This window comes from Mesocricetus auratus, unplaced genomic scaffold (genome assembly GCF_017639785.1).
Source record: "Mesocricetus auratus isolate SY011 unplaced genomic scaffold, BCM_Maur_2.0 Super-Scaffold_100029, whole genome shotgun sequence".
In the NCBI taxonomy this organism is placed as follows: Eukaryota; Metazoa; Chordata; class Mammalia; order Rodentia; family Cricetidae; genus Mesocricetus; species Mesocricetus auratus.
In genome coordinates, this window is record NW_024429210.1 from 7,993,755 (window position 1) to 8,016,867 (window position 23,113).

The 23,113-nt window shown below is 40.5% G+C and overlaps 1 long non-coding RNA gene across 1 annotated transcript; it reads left to right on the forward strand.

Annotated features, from left to right (window-relative positions):
- The first annotated feature begins 1,166 nt into the window (after positions 1 to 1,166).
- Positions 1,167 to 17,145, forward strand: LOC121134703. The gene is made up of 3 exons (XR_005871826.1): positions 1,167 to 1,223; positions 4,613 to 4,750; positions 17,078 to 17,145. It is a non-coding gene; the product is annotated as an uncharacterized LOC121134703 (long non-coding RNA).
- The last annotated feature ends 5,968 nt before the right edge of the window (positions 17,146 to 23,113 follow it).

Sequence of the window (23,113 nt, forward strand, 5' to 3'; positions counted from 1 at the left end):
CTCTGCCTATATCCATACAGAATTTTCTGTCTAGAAACGTGCAAAATCTTTCACAGTGGAAACTGACAGAGGCATACAAGGAATAGACTGAGCAAGTATCTAGACAGACAACCTTGTGCGGACACAGACAGAGGCATAGAAGTGGTAGACTGAGCACATTTCTAGACAAACAACTCTGTGTGGATACAGAGAAAGGAATAGAATGGATAGACTGAGCAAGTTTCTAGACATACAACTCTGTGTGGAGAGAGTCAATGGCATAGAATGGATTGACTGAGCAAATTTCTAGACAGACAACTTTGTTTGATGCTGACAGAGGCAAAGAAGCAATAGACTGAGCAAGTTTCTAGACAGACAATTATGAGTGGACACAGACAGAGGCATAGAAGGGATAAAATGAGCAAGTTTCTAGATAGACAACTCTGTGTGGACACAGACAGAGGAATTGTTGGGATAGACTGAGCACATTTCTAGAAAGACAACTCTGTATGGACACAGACAACAGCATAGAATGGATAGATTGAGCATGTTTCTAGACAGACAAATCTCTTTGAATGCTGACAGAGGCAAAGAAGGGATAGACTTAGCAAGTTTCTAGACAGACAATTCTGAGTGGACACAGACAGAGAGATAGAAGGGATAGACTGAGCATCTTTATAGACAGACAACTCTGTGTGGACACAGACAAAGGCATAGATTAGATAGACAGAGCACAATACTAGACAGATAACTCAGAGTGGTCACAGACAGAGAGATAGAAGGGATAGACTGCACAATTATCTAGACAGACAGTTCTGTGTGTGGGTCTCTGATTCCTGTGCCTTTTCTTGAGGCTCTTTTATTTTTCTGTTGCCTTATCTGATCCTACTTCAATATGACAGTTTTTGTTTTTACATATATATATATATATATATATATATATACGTATATATATATATATGGTTTTTACGAGACAGGCTTTCTCTGTATTGTTTTGGAGGCTATCGGTCCAGCCCAGCCTCGAACTCACAGAGATCCGCCTGCCTCTGCCTCCCGAGTGCTGGGATTAAAGGCGTGCGCCACCACCACCCGGCTGTGTTGGGGAAGTCTTATGTTAATAAAGCACTGTCTGGCCAATAGGAATCTAGATAGGTGGGACTAGGAATCCAGGAGGATTCTGGGAAGGAGAAACACAGAGAGTCAACATGTAACGCCATGGGGTAGGAGCCCGGAACTATTCTCCGGTAAGAGACATACTTAGATTAACAATTATGGGGTAATTACTTAAAGCAGAGCTAGCCAGTAAGAGAAAAGCAAGGCCAACAGCTTCATAATTAATATAGCCTCCTGTGTGTTTATTTGGGACTGATGCGGCTCTAGAACCAGGCTGGTGGGAAGGCTCCTCTCAAAGAAAAGGTTTCTGTTAACAGAATGGTTGTCAGAATCGGGATTAAATTTCCACGCAAAACAACAAAAGCTTTAAAGGAATTTTAGAAACAGAAGAACAGAGAGAAGCACAGATTTTGGTAGCAGCATTTTTCTCAGGTGTGCTCTATTTTGCTAGCCACAAGCCAAGATTCACGTGGCTGGCTTACCAGAGTCTTCCTGACTCGGCATAAAAAGAAAACCAAAAAATAAAAAACAACAACAACAAAAAAACCACCAAGGTTGTTTTAAGAGACTCTGCTAATGATTGAAAGGTGTGTACGTACAGCTGGAAGTGGCAGCTTTTGCTGGATGTCAGCATGGACTGAGGCGGTAAGCTGGAATCACGCTTACGCCCGCCATCTTGGAAACCGCAGTTTAAACTGCGGCGGTTTTAACAGATAAGACACGTGGCCAGAAAAACACAAAGATTTGCTGTAAAGTCAGACTTGGATAAAGAAAAGCCTCTAAAGGTTTACAGTGTGTTTAAAAATATACGTAAGATTGAGAGAGAAAATAAAGAAGCCGGCTGTGGTAGCGCACGCCGGTAGGAATTGCTCCAGAGGCAGAGGCAGGCAGATTTCCAAAGAGAAATCCTGTCTCAGAGAAAAATAAATAAAAGTGAAAGAAATAGAGTAATAATAATAATAATAATAGATAAATAAATAAGCCACGTAAAGATGGAAAATACACAGAGAGTCTGGATACTGTATGCTATTATGTTTTTCAGTTTTTTGATTGCTAAGGAAGGAACAACTAAAGTACACTTGATTATAAATGCTGCTGAATTAATTCAACTTATATCTTTTAAAAATGCCTTGACTTCAGAATTTAAGTATAAGGATATGTTACTCGGAAAAGGAGTTTTAGTTTATGTTTCCACAGAAAATGAAAAGCTGAGGATTCCTTCCAAGCTTCTGTGGTTTCACCAACCAAGACCCCCGGAAGCAGTGGACCAGGTGTTCCAATAACTGAAACAGCTAAGATGATGGAGCTTTACAGACCACGAAAATAAGGACTTGTACAGGTTTCTGAGTTTTGTCATGATCCCCATGGTATGAACAGTGCCCCCTTCCAGCATGAAGCAGTTTGGAATGAGCGACGTCCTAATTCCCATCTTGTTTATAAATCTTTCTTTTCATTTAAATGGGGTTGTTTATAATTGGCTAATGATCACAGCCAATCTTTTTTTAATGGTAAAAAGGGGAATTATGGTATGGGTATTGTTTTTCATTTATTGATACAAATTCAAGGTCAATTTTGTGATGCTTATATTTCTCCTCTTGATTAAGTATTGTGCTTATACTGCTCTTTTAAAACATAATGCATAATTGAATACAGACTATAGATATTTACATATAATAGTCAGAACTTATAGTTAGGTAAGTTAGGTTTTCTAGATATATAGAGATGTATTTGAGACAGATAGATAGTCTTCAAACCTCTCAAAGACCTTCAGAAAATGGCATTTAAAATGGTTTAGGGTTTTTCTTGACAATGAGAAATGTCTGCTCCTGGCAGCACCAATTATGTCTGAGAGGAAGATGGGCATCGAAAAAACTCGTTATGGAGTTTGCTTTCAACATGGCAAGATTAGCCATTTGGGCAAGAAACTGCTCTTGCCTAGACTGTTTGACTGTTGCTGTACAAACTGAACATGCAGAACCCACAAAAAAGTGACTGCTGAACTCAGTCTTACAGGGTTCCTGCTTCATGGAAGAGTCTACCAGACTTTCTGCAGGACACAGAAAAATGACTGACATACTGCCAATGCAGATGGACAGTTTGAAATTTCCTGCTTTGCTGAGAAGTGTTCCAGACACATTGTGGCCTATGGGCTGAAAATGGATGCCCCAACATTACAGAGGAACTTCGGATGAATGTCCAGGCAGTAAGATGTCTCTGTAAATCCTAGTGTTCATATATTATCCTTCTGTGGTCTTTGATGGAGTTGAAGACAGATAGTTATAGTTACAGTTTTCCTTAGTTATGATAAAATATAAGCTACATAGAACTTTGGACTCACAAGGATGGGATGGATGATATTTCTTTAAATCTTGCTAAAATATTGTAACTATGTTCTTACTTGATAACTGTTCTGTTATATACAATTTGACTATGTTAAAGTTAAGACCTTTCTTTTTGTTTAAACAGAAAAGAGGAGATGTTGGGGAAGTCTTATGTTAATAAAGCACTGTCTGGCCAATAGGAATCTAGATAGGTGGGACTAGGAATCCAGGAGGATTCTGGGAAGGAGAAACACAGAGAGTCAACATGTAACGCCATGGGGTAGGAGCCCGGAACTATTCTCCGGTAAGAGACATACTTAGATTAACAATTATGGGGTAATTACTTAAAGCAGAGCTAGCCAGTAAGAGAAAAGCAAGGCCAACAGCTTCATAATTAATATAGCGTCTTGTGTGTTTATTTGGGGACTACAATGCGGCAGAGCCCAGGCGGCTGGCGGGGGATAAACCAAAGTGGCTAGCAAGGAAAAAGCTTCTCTTTACATGGCTGTTTTTACCTTATTATATTTTATTTTATCGTGTTTTGTTGTGATCTCCTAGAAGCTTGTTCTTTCCCAATGAGACAGAAATAGCATAGATTCAGATGGGAGAGAAGGTGGGAAGCAGCTGGAGGTAGGAGGGGAAACTGTATTTAGATAAAAAAATAAAAACGATTTAAAAAACAAAAAAACAGAAAAAAGGTACATATCAACCCCACATGAAATTAATACCAAAATAGCATGCCATTTCCAATGACAACCACCAATTAAATTCTTAAGATTAAAAGGAATTACTATTTTTAGTTTTGAATATGTCATATATCCATATAATTCATTGTGAACATATTCACCCCAGTACTCCTTTTATTCTCCTTCCACTCCTGATAGCCCCCTGCTTATTCCCACTAGGCTCCTCCTACTTGTGTATGTGTGTGTGTGTGTGTGTGTGTGCACACTTGGAAATGCAAATTACTTACTCTAGAAACTTCCATTGAATACTTTCTTGCCTCAATTGACCACTGAAACCACAAAATTCAACACCATGGAGGCAGCCACTGTTCTACCTTCTTGCTTACTCTTCATAGCATCCTGGGAGAAAGACAAAACTGTCTTTTTCCATTTTTTTAGACAAAGGAATAAGACATAGTGTTTTAAGAATTTTCCTGAAAAGGACAAAAATCTCATGTCTTCTTTTATATGTAGACTTCAAAAAATGTTTCCATCGCCAAAGCGAAAACATAACTCTCATCCCTAAAGGGATAAGAAATAATGCATTCTACAGCCCAATATGAGTGACCACAGTCCTGGAACAGAGATTCCGGTTGTCTCAAATACCACATGGTAAGAGTTTCATGAACTTTTATAGAAGTAGATTAAAGAAAATCATATATCATGACAATTTTCCAATATAGTGGTGGAGATATCAGGTGAGTTGGGTTACATAACAGTGAAACAGCCTCTGCTGTAGGTCTCTGGCACTGTCTGATGACATTATTAGACTTTGGTTGGTGGGAGATAGTGGTCTGCTAAGTTAATGCATTCTGAAAAGTTTCACTTAGTGGTGGAGGAATGTTAGGTCTGACACAAAGGGATGTTAGGTCAGACACAAGACTAGCTATTAAGAGGGTTGGAAGAGAGTGAAAGATAAATTCTAATTGGGCTCTAGACCTACAATGTCCCAATCTATCCATGGCCATTGAATTTCTTATCAGGTTAACCAGACTTGCAGAAGGTCCAATGTAAGTAAAGTTTCTCTTGGGAACATTCATAGTCTCCCCCAACCTCTGTGTGTGTGTGTGTGTGTGTGTGTGTGTGTGTGTGTGTGTGTTTGCATGTGCACACACATGTGTTTGTGTGAAAGAGATGAGAACAGAAGGTGATCGGTCCATATGGGAGAGCAAGGGAAACAGTGGAAAGAAAGAGGGTAGTGAAGGGTGAATGTAAGTGGAGCAATGAATGTAGGTGTATGTAAGCAAGGTGCTATGATATGTATGTATGGAAATTTACGCATGAAAACCACAGTTTCATATGCTAACCTGTCAGAGTTTCATATGAGGTAACCTGTCAGAGTCCCCCAGCTTGGGAGAAGTGGAACTGGGATTTGTGTCTGGCAGCTGGCATTAGAGCTGTTGCTACAGGAACTGGAGGTGATGAGGTTGTCGCACAAAGACATGCTCTTTACCTCTGTGAGCCACTGGTGGGACCAGGATCAGCCAGTCAGCAAAACCTGAGGGAACTTCTCTGACTGAGCTGGGGCATGATGTGACTCAGATCCACTTAGCGCCACCACCTCATCCCACCTTCCTTACTCAGCTGAAATCTGTTGGGGTTGGATGTAAACTGTCTCCCAAAAACTCGCGGGCTTGACTATCAGACCACAGCTAGAAGTGCTGTTTGGGGAGGTTGCAGAACATTTGAGAGGTGAGAGCTCAGAGAGAGGAAGGAAGGTCACTGAGGGGTCAGGCCTCAGTAGCCTGGTCTTTCTGTGAAGATATGTGCTTCCTCACTCACCCAGGTTTGAGCAAACAGCCTTGGGCTTCTCCCACCTTTCCTGCTGCTATGCCTTCTCTGCCGTGATGAGAGCCAAAGGAAAACCTTCATCCTTCCAATGGCTTCTCTGTAGGGTATTTGGTAACAATGGTCAGAAAAATGACTATTAAAACATGATATAAAAGGGTCCAATTAAAAAGTGGGCTGCAGAACTAAATAGAGAATTTTCAATAGAGGAGTCTAAAATGGCTGAGAGGCACTTGAGAAATATACATATATATATTTTTGGTTTTACAAGACAGGGTTTCTCTGTATTGTTTTGGAGGCTGTCAGTCAAGCCAGGCCTCGAATTCACAAGTGCCTAACATCCTTAGCCATCCGGGAAATGCAAATCAAAACAACTCTGAGATACCATCTCACTTCTGTCAGAATGGCTAAAATAAAAAACACCAATGACAATTTATGCTGGAGAGGATGTGGTGAAAGAGGAACACTCCTCCATTGCTGGTGGGAGTGCCAACTGGTTCAGCCACTTTGGAAATCAGTATGGAGATTCCTCAGAAAAATGAGAATAAACCTACCACAAGACCCAGCAACTCCACTCTTAGGCATATATCCAAAAGATGCCCATTCATACAACAAGGATGTCTGTTCCACTATGTTCATAGCAGCATTATTTGTAATAGCCAGAACTTGGAAGCAACCCAGATGCCCCTCAACCAAAGAGTGGATAGAGAAAATGTGGTATATTTACACAATGGAGTACTATTCAGCAGAAAAAAACAATGGAATCCTGAGATTTGCAGGCAAATGGATGACACTAGAAGAAACCATCCTGAGTGAGGTAACCCAGTCACAAAAAGAGAAACATGGCATGTACTCTCTCATATATGGATTTTAGACATAGATCTGGGGAGTGCCAGCCTACAATCCCATTGCCAGAGATTCTGGGAAACAGAAACTTCATTCAGTGGCTGATGGAAGAAGAGGCAGACTCCCATGGCTAAGCACTGAGCTGAACTCAAGAAAGCCAGTAACAGAGAGTGAGGACTGATGACCAAAGGGATTACGACTGGGCTGGTTTAACCCCAGAAACAGCTGGCCTGACAAGGGTTAACTCTTGAATCCCAGGCATCAGCCTGGGAATCCAGCATGGGACTGATCAAGACCCCCTGAATGTGAGTGTCAATGAGGAGGCCTAGGTAATCTATTGAGCCTTGGACAGTAGATCAGTATTCATCCCGAGTATACACATGGACTTTGGACTCTCATCCAACAATGTGAGATGAACTCTCACCCTGAACTCTTGGGGGAGGGTCTAGGCCCTGCCCTGGATGAAATGACAGACTATGGACACCCCCATGGAGGGCCTCACCCTCCCTGGGGAAATGAGGGGATAATGGGGGCCTGGAAAGAGGGTACGGGAGGGAAAGGGAGAGGGCCCTGGAACTGACTTGTGAAGCAACCTTGTTTCTAATCTAAATTTAAACTTAAAAATAAATAATAAAAAATAAAAAACATGGTATAATCATGTGTTCTCATAATATTGCTTGATGAAATGAAGAAGCGAAGCTTGGAAACTAATTAGCAGAGCCTGGCTATCTCACACGATTGCTAGTGTAACCAGCCTGTCCTGTATCCTTCCCTTTAGTGTCAGACTATTGAAACTGTGGACCCCAAGAAATTAGAATTCACCATGGAGGTCCTCACCCTCCCTGAGGATCAGAGTGGAGATTGGGTGGGGATCTGGGGTTGGGGGCTGGTGGGGAGGGATGGGTAGGAGGGGAGGGAGAGGGAGCTGGGATTGACATATGAAACAAGATTGTTTCTAACTTAATTTAAAAAAAAACAGGAAGAAAAAAAGAAAGAAACTAGAATTCTCCCAGGAATCTCCTGATGGAGAAGAAAAAACTGGAACCCTGGGGGCATCGGGTGATGAGCTTGTCTGATGATCTTGACTTAAATCTGAGTCAGTTGTGAACAGGGCTCTCACCTTTAGCCAGACAGCTTGGCTATGCATATCCATTATCTTCTATTTAAATCCTACCCTCAAGTCAGAACTCCCAAAATGAGAGGAAGACATCTTCTTGGGAGGAGGACATCTTCTTGGGAGGAGGACAGTTGTGCATGGATCTTTGTGTCCCTCTTCCCAGTGTAGCCACATTGAATAAATATCCCTGTTTTGGTTCATTTTCGTTTGCTGTGATGAGACAGCATGATCAAGGCAACATATAAAAGATTGGGGCCTTGAAAACTTCAGAGGGCTAGAATTCATGACCGCCATGGTAGGGAGAATACCAGTAGGCAAGCAGGCATGGTGCTGGAGCAGTAGCTGAGAACTTGCATCTTGCTTCACAAGCACAAGTTAGAGAGAGCTAACTAGGAATGGTATGGGCTTTTGAAACCTCAAAGCCTACACCTGGGGACACACCTCCTTTAACAAGGTGAGACCTCATAATCCTTCCCAAAGAGTTCTGGGGACCAAGCTGTTGTGTGATATTTTTATTGCACTCTTGACACTACGTTTGCTTTGAATCAGAGGGCAGAGCTAGCTACTACCTGACTAATATTTACCATAGTGGTTTTGGAGGACTGAGGACAGATAGACAGGAATTGGTAGGGTGGGGCTTAGAGAGGGTCTTGGCCCTTTTGAATGGAGGAACAAAAGAGATAGGAGGTCACCGATAGCTTTTCTGCTGCTTTTCTGATCATTCAGGTTCTTACTCCGATATCTGACTCTTGAGTTTTTATTAACAAAGAATAATTAGATAAATACTTCATCAAGCATTCAAATATGTGAGCCTATGGGGTTCATTCTCACTCTAACCACAAAGCCGCCTTTCCTTCTTTTCACTATTGACTGATTTATTGAGGGAAGGGTAGCTGACTCTAGCTTGATAAAACATGACTAAAGATCTTAGGTTGAGTAACACTAGAGTCCTCAAATGGCATCCCCAAGAAAGCTGACTGCACCTGAAATACTACTACACAATTTCTCAGAGCCAGTGAGTGATGATGTCAGTGTTTCCAATAACTAGAATGTCTTATAGAAACAGACATGTATGTTGACTACATAACGACAACTCCTCTCAGGTTTGGATGAGCTGATGGAGCAGGTCTTTCAATGCTGTGCCTCGCCAAATGATGCCCAAGAATGCTTGAATATTAGTTTTAGAAATTCTTGCCCGGTCCCAGTTGTTACTAAGGCAATAGCCTTCAGAGTCTGATGAGTTCTCCCTGCTCCTTGACATGTCAAGCCTGGTTCATTTGCTTTGGTGTATAGTAATTTTACTTTGTATTTCCTCCTCGTACTCAGTGATCTCCTTCTCAAAGTAGAGGGCTTTATTGTTTTTATTTATTTATAAGGATGGTGGACAGCAACAAGAAAGGACTGGGGGAGGGGGGGTACTGGCTCCCTTTGTATCACTGGGTTCTGTTCCTAGGTATAGATGTCTGACCCAAAGCCATGTCAAGACAAGGTTAGATAGTTTTAGAATTTTGGAAGGAGGAATTTATGCTTAAAATCTCCAATATTTCTTTATTTCTCATTCAGTGACCATTGGATTTACATCTGAGCAACCTGTGCAGTTGTACGGGTGATGCCGTGGGAGCATCTGGTTCAGGTGTCGAGTCCAAGAAGTCAATTAGAAAGAAAGAATAATGCCATTGCTGGATAAAGGAGCACACTGGAAAAGTAGCTCAGCAAGAAACGCCTTTTGCATAAAGGGGTGTACCAAGACCCACCCTTGACTGGCTAGCAAGCACACTTGACCATGATGGCTACTGTCTTTTATCCCTGATGTGACTGAGTCATATCCCATTGATGGGAGCTTAACCATCTGATTCATTTGGATAATTGGCTCACAGGGGATGTGGAAGGTTCAGGAAATATTAGTACTTGCCAGGTTCACTATCTTTGATAGAAACAAAACAAAATGCAAACGAAAACATTCCTCACAGACTCCGCGAGTGGTTCAGGTGCCAAGCCCAGGAGAAGTTCTCCTTTGGTTCAGGTGCTGAGCCTAGGATCTTGGTTTAATGTACATTATGATCATCTGGAAATTTTTAATAACTTTTGTTGGGGATCAGGGCACACATTTCCATCTCTAATTGGACCTTATAATTGATGCAGCCCATCTAGACTGTAACCCAGTTTTGGATACTCATTTTCAGTGACAATAGATTTTAAAAGTTACATTTTTAAAAGATTTATTATCTACTCTAGCTCCCAGCATTGCTATGGAAACACACACACTCATTCTCTCTCTCTCTCAGGCATACACACACACACACACACACACACACACACACACAGAATACAGAAATCTATGGCATATTAAAAGCATGTGGTAACAATGAATTTGGATCTTACCTTATAAGACAAAAGAGCAGTAATTTTTCTCTGCCTTATGCTATTTTTGGTTTATAGAGCCTGTGACTACAACCTGTGTCTCTGTAATTAGTCTTTTGACTTAAGGCTGCTGTGGGTCATTACTTAGCTGTTTCATCTTTCATTTTCCCTTGGGTACAGAGTGAGACTTAGTAACCAAGTGAGCCTGGAATCTCAGTGTGGCTGTCATCATTCAATTATTCAATTATTAATCATTAAATTATCAAATTATTCCAAGAAATTTCATGTTGTTACTTTCAAAACACCCAGTGTTATTTATCGAGGTAAATGTTGAAAAATATCAGGACCATAACGACTTGGTTTATTAATATAATCTCTAGTAAGGTCATGATAAAATATATTGAGTTAGTGAAAGAAGATATTAGAAAGTTAATGTTCATAACATAACTATTAACAAGATTATCAATATCAGGTTTAAGATGGTATTACAAAGAAAATGTAACAAAATATAAGAATATAGCTAATTTAAAATGACAACTCAGTTACTAATTTTATTACTTAAGGAATATCAATAGCAGAAGTTTATTTTGTTTTGCCATTTAAAGAAAAGTGGGGCCTAAATGTCTGAGTCTGTGGCTATTGATTTTGCTTTATTTTATTTTTTATTATCTTTGAGGACTTCATACAATGTATTTTGATCTTATTAACCCTTTCCCTGTCTCTTCCCAGATCCACCCTCATTGAGTCCAATCTTTGCTGCTCAAATACCTTGTGCATGGGGGGTGACCTTCTACTGGAGTGTGATCCAGGGGACCCATTCTTTTTTTTTTTTTTGGTTTTTAATGAGACAGGGTTTCTCTGTATTGTTTTGGAGGCTGTTGGTCCAGCCTGGCCTCGAACTCACAGAGATCTGCCTGCCTCTGCCTCCCGAGTGCTGGGATTAAAGGCGTGCACCACCACTGCCCGGCTCAGAGGACCCATTCTTAAGGGAAACAGACTCTGCCTTTCCTGGCATTCATCACCTGCCCACAGCTCCCCAACTAAGAGTGAAGCTTCATGCCACTGCTGTCCATGCTAGGATTTAGTTTGGCTTGAGCTTGGTGCAGGCTGTCACGTTCCTATAGTAAGAAGTCATATGGAGGGTTTCAAAGGAGAGGGACAGAACTCAGTGATTTAAGGGTAACAGGAATCAATGGAACAGGGATGATTAAATTAGGGTTGGGGAAGGGAGGGCAGGGCAAAGGAACAAATGTGCAATAAATAACACTAAGGAATTTTTTTACAAAATCGTATGGAAAGCCACTACGATAGAAGCTTCCATATATATATATATATATATATATATATATATATGTATATATATATACATTAAACATTAAAAGAGTTTAAATGGAATTATCCTATAATGGAACAACGATGCCCCTACTATATACCACAACTAAATAAACACAATAAAAAGCCCAGTTCCAGGAATGGGCTATCTCCTCCAGTGTTGTTGACCAGAGGTCCCATAAACTCCATTGTTATTGACAGTGCAATTGGTTATCCTCAGAATGCTATTGCTGAAGACACCACACACTGTGAGTCTTGCTATCATCAGTCTTAGACAGCTGTGAACTCTTAGAACAAAAAAGGACTGGCCTGGCAAGGCATGGCCACTAGTAAATAGTGACAAGAATGATGGGGGTAAACAATCACTTTCTGACGGGATTTAAGGCTTGCTCCACAAGAGAAAGCCTTATCTGGCACCATTATTGGGAACAAGAACCTGTGGTTTGGCGGGTCATAGACCTTGGAGGAGGACCTGCTATTATTCTGCTAAGTTTACAGTATTAAACTGATTCCTAATAACTTATCTTTATACCCGTATATCAGTGCATCATATAACTGACACCACAGAAGTTTCTGCGTGCAGTAGTGGGCAGTAAACAGAGAGACCCACAGCTGATCAAGTCAGAGACTATGGAGGACTTAGATTTTCTAAACGTGCGGAGCACTGTGCCTTGTGTGGTCATTTTGACCCGTTTTTATAGCCTTCTCAGAGAAGAGGAGTGATTAATGGACGCTATGGAGAGTTCCCATGGGGCCATAAGATTTCTCAGTGAGAAAACTGGAAGGTTCGACTGAAGCAGCGACATTCAAGCAGACAAAAGCCGGAACTTGCAGGTAGATTGGTTAGGGCCACTGACTGCCAAGACGACAGTCAACTGACAGACGACCCTCTTGGAGCCTCACTATACCTTTGTGGTAATGAGTTAGCCTAGTGACATCTCCGTAAGGGGAGAGAGGAACGCTGTACAAGCGGAGCCCACTTAATCCCTGTGCAAATCAGCAGGCATGCCCTGAAAGTCTCCCCACTTTCCAGAAAAAAACATGAATATTCAAAACACTTCCCAGAAAAGACATGAATATTCAAACTCTTCTCCATAAAATGAAATGTCTGACTTTGCTTTTGGCTACTCTCCTCAGGAGTGGCTGTGCTTCTCCACTGGAGTCTATTTGTGAACTTCACTTCTTACTTTACAACTAGTCTATGTCTGATTGCATTCCATTTTTTCTCCTGCAAGGGATTGAGGATCCACTCAGCCAGGGACATTTCTTCCATACAAACCTTGAAAACTCAAGCAGCCTATCAAAAAATGATGACATGTCTTGGGTTGAAACTGGGTTGAGTTGGAGAGCCATAGCAAATGTCAAGTAGGCAACACACTGCAAGGGACCACAAAGAGTTTTGTCAGAGTCTTGACTTTCAAACAGAGGAGAGTATAATTCCAGATACACATTAAAAACTTACCTGTCCCCAGCACTCGGGAGGCAGAGGCAGGCGGATCTCTGTGAGTTCGAGGCCAGGCTGGACTGACAGCCTCCAAAACAATACAGAGAAACCCTGTCTGGTAAAACCAAAAAACAAAAACAAAACAAAAACAAAAACAAAACAAAAAACCCAAAATTTACCTGTCTTTCAGCTATTTTAGACTCCTCTATTGAGAATTCTCTATTTAGTTCTGTACCACACTTTTTAATTGGATTGTTTGGTGTTTTGGTGGCTAGCTTCTTCAGTTCATTATATATTTTAGAAATTAGCCCTCTGTCAGATATGGGGTTGGTAAAAACCTTTTGCCATTCTGTGTGCTGCCATTTTGTCTTGTTGACTATGTCCTTTGCCTTACATAAGCTTCTCAGTTTCAGGAGGTCCTGTTTATTAATTGTTGTTCTCAATGTCTGTGCTACTGGTGTTATTATGTTCAGGAAGAAGCCTCCTGTAAAATGGGTTCAAGAGTACCTCCAACTTTCTCTAAGTGTGGTTAGTTGGATTTATGTTGAAGTCTTTGATCCACTTGGACTTAAGTTTTGTGCATGGTGATAGATATGGATCTATCAGCAACATTCTACATGTCAGCATTCAGCTATGCCAGCACAATTTGTTGAAGATGCTTTCTTTTTTCCATTGTGTAACTTTAGTTTCTTTGTCAAAAATAAAGTGTTCATAGGTCTGTGGGCTAATCTAAGGGCTTTCAATTCAATTCCATTGATCTACCTGTCTACTTTTGTGCCAATACCAAGCTATTTTCAGGACTATGGTTCTATAATAGATCTTTCCATATGAAGTTGAATACTATTCTTTGAAGATCTGTGAAGAATTGTGTTGGGATTTTGATGGGGATTGTATTGAATCTGTAGATTGCTTCTGGCAAGATTGCCATTTTTACGATGTTGATAGTACTTATCCAAGAGGATGGGAGGAGATCTTTCCATTTTCTGGTATCTTCTTTCGTTTCTTTCTTTAAAGACTCAAAGTTCTTACTATACAGGTTTTTCACTTGTTTAGTTAGCGTTACCCCCCAAGATATTCTATTTTGTTTGTGGCTATTGTAAAGGGCAATGTTTCTCTGATTTCTTTTTCAGCCCAGTAGGGCTACTGATTTTTTGAGTTAATCTTGTATCCTACCACTTTTCTGAAGGTGTTTACCAGCTGTAGGAGTTCCCTGGTAGAGTTTTTCAGGTCACGTATGTAAACTATCCTATCATCTGCAAATAGTGAAAGTTTGACCTCTTCCTTTCCAATTTGTATCCACTTGATCTCCTTTTGTTGTCTTATTGCTCTAGCCAGAACTTCAAGTACAATATTGAAGAGATATGGAGAGATTGGACAGCCTTGTCTTATTGCTGATTTTAGAGTAATTGTATTGAATTTCTCTTCATTTGGTTTGATGTTGGCTGTTAGTTTGTTGTATATTACTTTTATTTTTGGTTGTCATCCTAGCCTTTAATGGCTGAGCCATCCCTCCAGCCTGTATATTGCTTTTATTATGTTTAGATATGTTCCTGTTATCCCTGATCTCTCCAAGTCCTTTATCATGAAGGGGTGTTAGATTTTGTCAAAGGCTTTTTCAGCATCTAGTGAAATGATCATGTGGTTTTTCTTTTTCACTTTGTTTATATGGTGGACTTCATTGATGGATTTTCATATGTTGAACCATCCCTGTATCCCTGGGATGAAGCCAACTTGATCATGGTGGATGATTTTTCTGATGTGTTCTTGGATTCTAGTTGCCAGTATATTGTTGAGTATTTTTGCATCAATGTTCATGAGGGGGAATATTGGTCTGTAGTTCTCTTTCTTAGTTGTATCTTTGTGTGGCTTGGATACCAAGGTAATTGAAGACTCATAAAAATTTTGGCAATGACCCTTCTGTTTCTATTGTGTGAAGCAATTTGTTGAGTACTGGTATTAGCTCTTCTTTGAATTTCTGGTAGAATTCTGCACTGAAACCATCTGGCCCTGGGCCTTTTTTGGATGGGAGATTTTTGATGACTGCTTCTATTTCATTAGGGGTTACAGGTCTATTTAAATTTCTTATCTGTTGTTGATTTAATTTTGGTAAGTGATATCTATCGAGAAAATTGTTCATCTACTTTAGATTTTCAAATTTTGTGGAGTACAAGTTTACAAAGTATGACCTGATTATTCTCTGGATTTCCTCAGTTTCCATTGTTATGCCCTTGTTTTCATTTCTGATTTAGCTAATTAGCATGCTCTCTCTCTGCCTTTTGGTTTGTTGGTATAAAGGTTTGTCTATCTTGTTGATTTTCTTGAAAAACAAACTGTTTGTTTAATTGATTCTTTGTATTGTTTCTCTACTTTCTACTTTATTGATTTCAGACCTCAATTTGGTTATTTCCTGGTGTGTACTCCTCCAGGTTAACTTTGTGCAAGTGCTCAACATCCTTACCCATCAGGGAAATGCAACTCAAAACACTCTGAGATACTATCTTACACTGGCCAGAATGGCTAAAATCAAAAACACCAATGACAGTCTATGCTGGAGAGGGTATGGAGAAAGAGGAACACTCTTCCATTTATGGTGAGAGTGTCAACCTGTACAGCCACTTTGGAAATCAGTATGGTGGTTTCTCAGGAAAATAGGAATCAGTCTTCCTCAAGATCCAGCAATTCCACTCATGGGTATATACCCCAAAAATGCACATTCATACAACAAGCACATATGTTCAACTATGTTCATAGCAGTGCTGTTTGTAATAGCCAGAACCTGGAAGCAACATAGATGCCCCTCAACCCAAGAATGGATCGAGAAAATGTGGTACATTTACATAGTTACTCAGTGGAAAAATCAATGGAATCTAGAAATTCACAGGCAAATGGATGGAACTGGAAGAAAACATCCTCAGTGAGGTACCCAATCATAGAAAGACAAGCAGGGCATGTACTCACTCATATATGGATATTAGACATAGAGCAAAAGACTACCAGCCTAAAATCCACACCACCAGAGAAACTAGGAAACAAGGAGGACTCTGAGAGAAGAGCACATGGTCACCCAAAGAAAGGAAGGGGGACAAGAATCCTTGAGCAAGTTGGGAGCCCTGAGGGAGAGGGGGGATGTGGGAAGGGGAGAGGAGGAGAACAGGAGGGATCAGGATGACTGAGACAGAGGAGGAATAAAGGAGGGCAAGAAAGGAGATGCCTTGATAGAGGGAGCCAGTATAGGTTTGGAGAGAGGTCTGGCACTGGAGAAATATTCTGGGATCCACAGGGATAACACCAACTAAGAATCTAGGCAGTGGTGGAGAGCCTGCCTTTGATGCCCTTCCCCTACAATGAGATTGATGACTACCTTGGTTGCCATTCCTAGAGCCTTCATCTAGTAGCTGATGGAAGCAGAAGCAGACACCCACATCTAAGCTCTGAGCCATACTCCTGGAATCCAGTTGTGTAGATAGAGGAGGGGTGAGCAATGGTGCCATGACTGTGCTGGAAAAACCAACAGAAACATTTGGCCTGACCTAGTGAGAGCACAGAGACCCTAGTGGTAAAGCTGGGAAACCAGCATTGGACCAAATCAAGCCCTCTGAATGTGAATGTCAGCTAGGAGGCCTGGGCAGTCTATGGGACCTCTAACAGTGGAGCCAGTGTTTATCCCTAGAGCATAAATGGACTTTGGGAGTCCATTCCCTATGGAGGGATACTATTGTAGCACAGATAGGGGAAGGAGGGCCTGGGCCCTCCCCAAATGATGTAATATACTTTAATGGCACCCCGTGGAGGGTCTCACTATCCTTGGGGAATGGGTGCATGGTGGTTTGGGGTGTCAGTAGAGATCATTGAAGGAGAAGAGGGCTGGGGAATGGGGGGATTGATATATAAATAAGAGTGCTTCTAAAATTAAAAAAATGTTATATACCAAAAAATAAAAAATAAAACAAAACAAAACAAATCTTAGCTGCCCCATGCCAGCAGGGTAACTCAGTTGAAAAGAATGCCTGTAACCAAGCCTGATAACCTGCTTTTGTTTCCTGTACCCCAGGTGATGAAACGAGAGAACCAATCCAGCAAGTTTTCCTGTGACATCCACATGTGTGCTGCTCTCTCTCCCTCCTACACACACACACACACACACACACACACACACACACACACACACACACGCACGCACGCACACACACATGCACGCACGCACGGATGCACACACACACAGAGACAGACAGAGAGAGAGACAGAGAGAGAGAGAGACAGAGAGAGAGAAATAATGATTAAAGAAAAGAAGAAAGAAAGAAAGAAAGATGCTGTTACAGATTTTGATTACCCCTTATGGAAGGCCTTATCCTCTCTGGGGAGTGGATTGAGGGTGGGGTGAGGGATTGGTGGGGCGCATGGGTGGATGAAAGGGAGAGGGAACTGAGATTAGTATGCAAAATAAGATTGTTTTCAATTTAAATAAAAATTTTTATTAAAAAAAGAAGCTGTTCAACACTACAATTGCTTAGTACCGAGTCCACCAATGGATGGGCCATACCCTGCATGGATATTCTTATGAAGCCTCAAACATGCATAAAGATGTTTTGGGATGCTATTTTCAGAACTTAAATTTGTCAATTAATATGAAGTAAAATGAATTTTCTCATTATATCATAGGACAGCCTTTGTTCTCATTTCAATATGGTTGACACTGGTCACAAGTGTGTTCATTCTTCATGAAATCCACTTTTCCTAGCTACAAATTAGGAGTAAAAGCAAATGATTGTTTTAGCCTCACACTGAATTTAAAAAAATAATGTAGTAGGTACACATTCCTGGCTGAGATGTATGCCACGAATATTATCATCTAAACAAGAAAGAAAAACAATGTTTTAACGCTATTTGACAAGGAAGTTATACCATTATCTTGACATCTTACTCAGTGTATAGTAGAAAATAACCCAAATGACTACATTTTCTCTTACTTCAACCCTGGAATATTGTGGAGTTGAATAACTGACCCTTGACAAAAGGAATTAGGAACTATTTTTACTAGTAAGCCAGTTAGTCTAAGTTAGGTTGCTTTTTATTTTAAGTCAAATTAGTAAATAAAGTATCTTTAAAACTATTCTCGCTTATCTGTGATGGATTTGTAATAACTTTTATATAAAATTTATAGCTTTAATGATTAAATCTTATGTTCCCCAAAAGTAGACTACTGTAGCAACATCTTATGCTGGTAAATTTCAAAGGTTCCCCATTGTATCTGTCAGTTTTCTGTTACTGTAAGTCAGACAATGAATTTATAAAAAGATTGTTTTTGGCTTCCTGTTTGAAGACTTCAATCTAGGAGTCAGTCTTCACACTTTTTTTGGGGGGGCGGCTTGGTTACCTTTTGTGACTGTGTTAGGACAGCTCATCACGGTGGAGCACATGGCAGAGGAAACCTGCTACTACGGTTCCAATGTGACACGCCCTCATAGGCTTCTGTGTCTGAACAGTTGCCCCTGGGAGTGGTTCTGTTCTTGGAGGTCCTGAAATCTTCCCGTGAGGCCTGGCTTTAGAAGTTGGCCACTCTTGTTTCTGCACTTTTGTTCTCCAACAGAGCAGCATACATAAGCTTTCCTTGGCCCTGTGCTCCTGGGAAATCACTAGTTCCCTCATTCTCTTCTTCAGGACCTTGCTTCACTCCCTCCGAGCCTTCCTCCTTTCTTAGCTGTTTTCAAAACGCACTGGCAGGAGCTTGCCCAGGTGTTTACGATAATAGTGAAATGAAGTACATTAAAATCAGTCCCAGAATTTAAAACCAGAGGTGAATGGCAGTGAGGGCTGTGCAGTTGGGTTCCCTAGAGACTGACTTTGTTCTCCCTAATGTTTGTCTTGGTGATTTTTCCCCTGGAAGTGTCTCAGAGAGAAGACCTCCCAGAGCTAGGGGTGTCAAAGGGCACTATGATCATCTAGCCATGTTGGAGTTAAGCTACCACAATGACTGGCCTTTTTGAAAGCACAAACAGCAGCCATTTTAGTACTGACCCGTTCTGACACCTGCTTCTTAAAAGGAATGGGTGTTACCTTCCTGACATTTAGGTCTCATCACATGGCAGCCAAAGAGTGAGCCATGCATTATCTCCCAGTGAGATACTGCTAACTGTCCAGGGCTGTGTCTGCCTCTCCTTATCCAGATTTGCCAAAGCCCAGCGGGAAGGTTTCTAAGACACTCCACCCCAAGCACGCACACTCTCCTTTTCAGGTGCAATACTGTTTCACCCGTGGAACTTTATGAAGCTTGAGAATGCTGCAGTTTCTCCATAGTGAAACATTTTCCTTGCCCATTTCTGGCATTAGCCACTGTCTATCTGACTTCTATCCTCTATGAACACTCAGGTGGAGAACTCATTTTTTCCTATCCTCTTTGCGTCTTCTAGCAATAACTTTTCCTTGCCATTCCTATGATCTCCAGTTCCCCACACCCTTAAAGGTCTTACTTATTTCAGCATCTTTTGCCATTTACCTTGGATTTTTTTTCTACTTTTGCTTGTCTTACCATTCTTTGTTCTTTATTTTCTTCTGTCAAGTTGAGACTGACCTTCTTAATGTTTTATCCTCTGTTTGTGTGCATATTCATTGTCTCTGACTGTTGCCACCAGTCCCTCTTTCCTGCTCTGTGTCTTTGATATGTATTGACATGCGTTTGTATGACTGATCGTCACTTACCTCACTTTTCTATGATTTTGACTTCCATCCTACCGCTTTGTTCCAAGTTGCCTTTGATGTTCAGGGTCAATCACCCAAGACTCTGCTCACTTCTGATGATTTGCTGCCGCCCCAGTCCCAGGCCCAGTTCTGACAAAGGAATCAGGCCTAACCCTTCTCTTTTCTTTCTCCTTACAGCCGCATTAATTCAACTCTCTAGCCACCAGGTAAGAAATCACTCTCTAAACATATGGGATAACTTATTGTTGCAAATAAAAATGTCTGGTTGATCCTCAGGAGTGTTCCCTACTCCAGTGCACACTGAACGTTGAAGCCCCGAGGAGTGCATAGTTTCATGAAAGTCTGCTTTCTGTTTCTATGGTGTTTTCTCTGCTCATACTTAGTCTTTCAGTAACTATAGAGCAAAGCCTGAATTTTCTCCTTGAACTCCACCTTCCGTGGTTGCTACTTTCTTTATCGAAGAAGGAAATGGTGAGTTCCCACATGAGTTTGATTTCCTCAGTTAATGAGACAGAGGGATTTTAGGAAAGAGATATATTGACTTTAATCTCTTCCTTGCTTTATGAAAGCTTACTGTGAAGTTAAAAGGCCTATTTTATTCAAGCTGATTGGACAACGGCTGGTGTAAATATGTACACACTGCTTCCTACACTGTTTATGGAGACATTTGACATTACCCCAAGTGTGGCCTCTCACATGCAAATTCAGAGTAGCTGTGTGTGCCATCTGGGGTAATATAGATAACCTCATTTTCTTTCAGAAATATGGCAATTCACTATCATTAGAAGTAGGCATCAATAGATTATAAGTTACACAGAAGAACTCTGAAACTCTTCATCCAACCATCCATCCATCCCTCATTCCTAAGGCTTTCAGAAGCTAGGAATACATCTGGCCACATGTTCACCTCCTCCTAATATGGTAGGTCAGTATTTCCAATGAAGTCATCCACAGTATCTATTAAATATTTACTTTCGGAGCAATTCCTTAGACTGTGACTTCCTGTGTAATAGTGACATCATCCCTTGCTTGAGTAAGGGAGTCAGCCAGCATGACGATAATCTAGTTCCATTGTAGTCACTCTAGATAAGTTGTCTAACCCTTCATTTCTTTTTCAGCAAGAACACAAGAGTAAGACAACATGGCTGTAGGAAGCAAAGAAAAGAAAGAGCAGGGCAAAATTAGGTGCTATTAATTCAGTCGATGAAATTTAATTAACTATGATGTAATGCAAAACTATCCGGTAGATTTCCAATTACCTTTGAAAACTTTGTTTTCTGAATTTTCCAGATATTTATAGAATATAACACCTAAAATGAACTCTTCCATGCCTTGGTATCTTATAAAAATGTTTTAGAAGGTAGGATTTTTTCTTTTTGTTTTGTTGTTGTTGTTGTTGTTATTTGACAGACATCATCGCTACCATTTTCTTCCCGTGATTCATTTGCACATATATTAAGCTATTGCTATTGTAATAGGATAGATCATCTATTATCTTTACAGGGTTACTTCAATAAGCGCAATGCCATGGCATGTCTTCCAATGCTTAGAATAGTTTTTTAAAAAATGGTATATTTTCAGAACTTTCGGGACTTGACACCTTTCTAGTTTGCAAGGAAATCACTAAGTAACTTTCTCATGTTGAAAGCAGTCTGTGATAGAGCTGGTGATGGTGGTGGTTTTATTATTGTTATTACAGGGGATATGCTATTCTCCATATTTAAATTGTTATCTGTTATGAAAATGTGTGTAGGGAAATATCTAGACTTAAAGTGAACCAAGGTTTACTCTGACATTTGCCTGAGAAGATTTTTGTGTCTCTTCAGTGGAGAGTTCTTCTACGTTTACAGCTTCATCTCTGTTTTCTTGCTCTCGTTCATCTCTGGTCCCTCAGCTGTTTTAAATGACTTAATCTCCTTTTCAGGGACTCTGCTTCTCTAGATTCCCTCATATGAAACTGGCTGACCTGAAGTGACTTTTACTGGAGACAAATCTGCAAGCAGATGGTAGAAGTTGGTTCAAGGCTTTGAGAAAACCCTCATCAATAAAACAAAACAAAACAAAACCCCAAAACCAAAAAAACCAGGGTTCTTCATTTCCGTGATTTTTGTACCACAAAGCCCTGACAGTAGCTCTGTCACTGCCATTTAGCACAGAAGTTTCAGAAGACAAATGGCTGTCAATAGATAGATATTCTCACCTCCAAAGAGAAGTTGATTTATGGCTGTGTATTCATTTTGTTGCTGTCACTCTAATACCCAGAGAGAAACCTAATAATGTACAAAATGAGCATTTACTTATTGTTCACACACCTAGGACTCAACTGAACTTGGCTTAATATGTTATTGGCTTCAAGTCTGTCTCATGTGGCTGTTATCAGTCTGAGACCTACAGCTCCCTGGAGGTATACATTTCATAAGAACCAGAGACATCTGGGAGTTTACAGTGTGTACCTAATTCCAATAATTCTTATTATTCCAGAATACCAAAGCAGATCCCGTTGTCAACTTGAAAGTCAAGAAGTGGGAAAATGTACTTTTCCTACCAGTGTGTCTTCATTTTATCATTTGTTAATCATGTATTCTAAGGTAGGCATTTCCTATTTGTCCATAGTAAATGTAGGTTATAAGATGCTTAATAACGCTGTAGGGCACTGAAAATCTACTACCCTGAAAATTTATATCCATGGCAAGCCCTGATCAAATGATATCAACATGACTGGATATCCTCAATGGCAGCATTTAGAGGTGCAAAATACAATCATTGACAGATATAAGGCAATTTAGTAGTGAACTGTAAGATAATGTACCAGTTCAAGTTATTTCAAGTCCCTTCACATTTGGTTTTATTTCCAGGATTGAGGATTACCTAGGCCCTCAAACATCCTAGGCATGTGCTCTATAATTGAGCTATATTCCAATACCTACTTTTAATTTGTATTGTGAATCAGATTCTCATTAATTTGTTCAGACTGGTCTTCATGCCTTTCTGTATCACGGGCGTGCCTTGACCTTTTGATTCCCCTGACTTAGCTTCTCAAGTAGCCATGATTATGGGTTTGAACTACATAGCCCAACTTGCATTAAATCTCATTTAGGTTTCAGAACAAATGTAAAATGTGTGTGTGTGTTTGTGTGTGTGTGTGTGTGTGTGCCTTCATTTTAAATATTTATTGATCATGTGCTCTAAGGTAGGCATTGTGCTAAGCACTTTCATGTCTATGGTCTATTGAATCTACATATCCATTCCTATGAAGATGATCTGCTTCCGAGGTTGAGCTGAGAAAGCTAAGATAACTGGACCAAAGACTCTTAACTAGTGAAAAGCAGAGACAAGCCTTCCTCTGGTTGCTTCAGACATCCTTTCTTAAGTATTATGCTGTATGCTATTC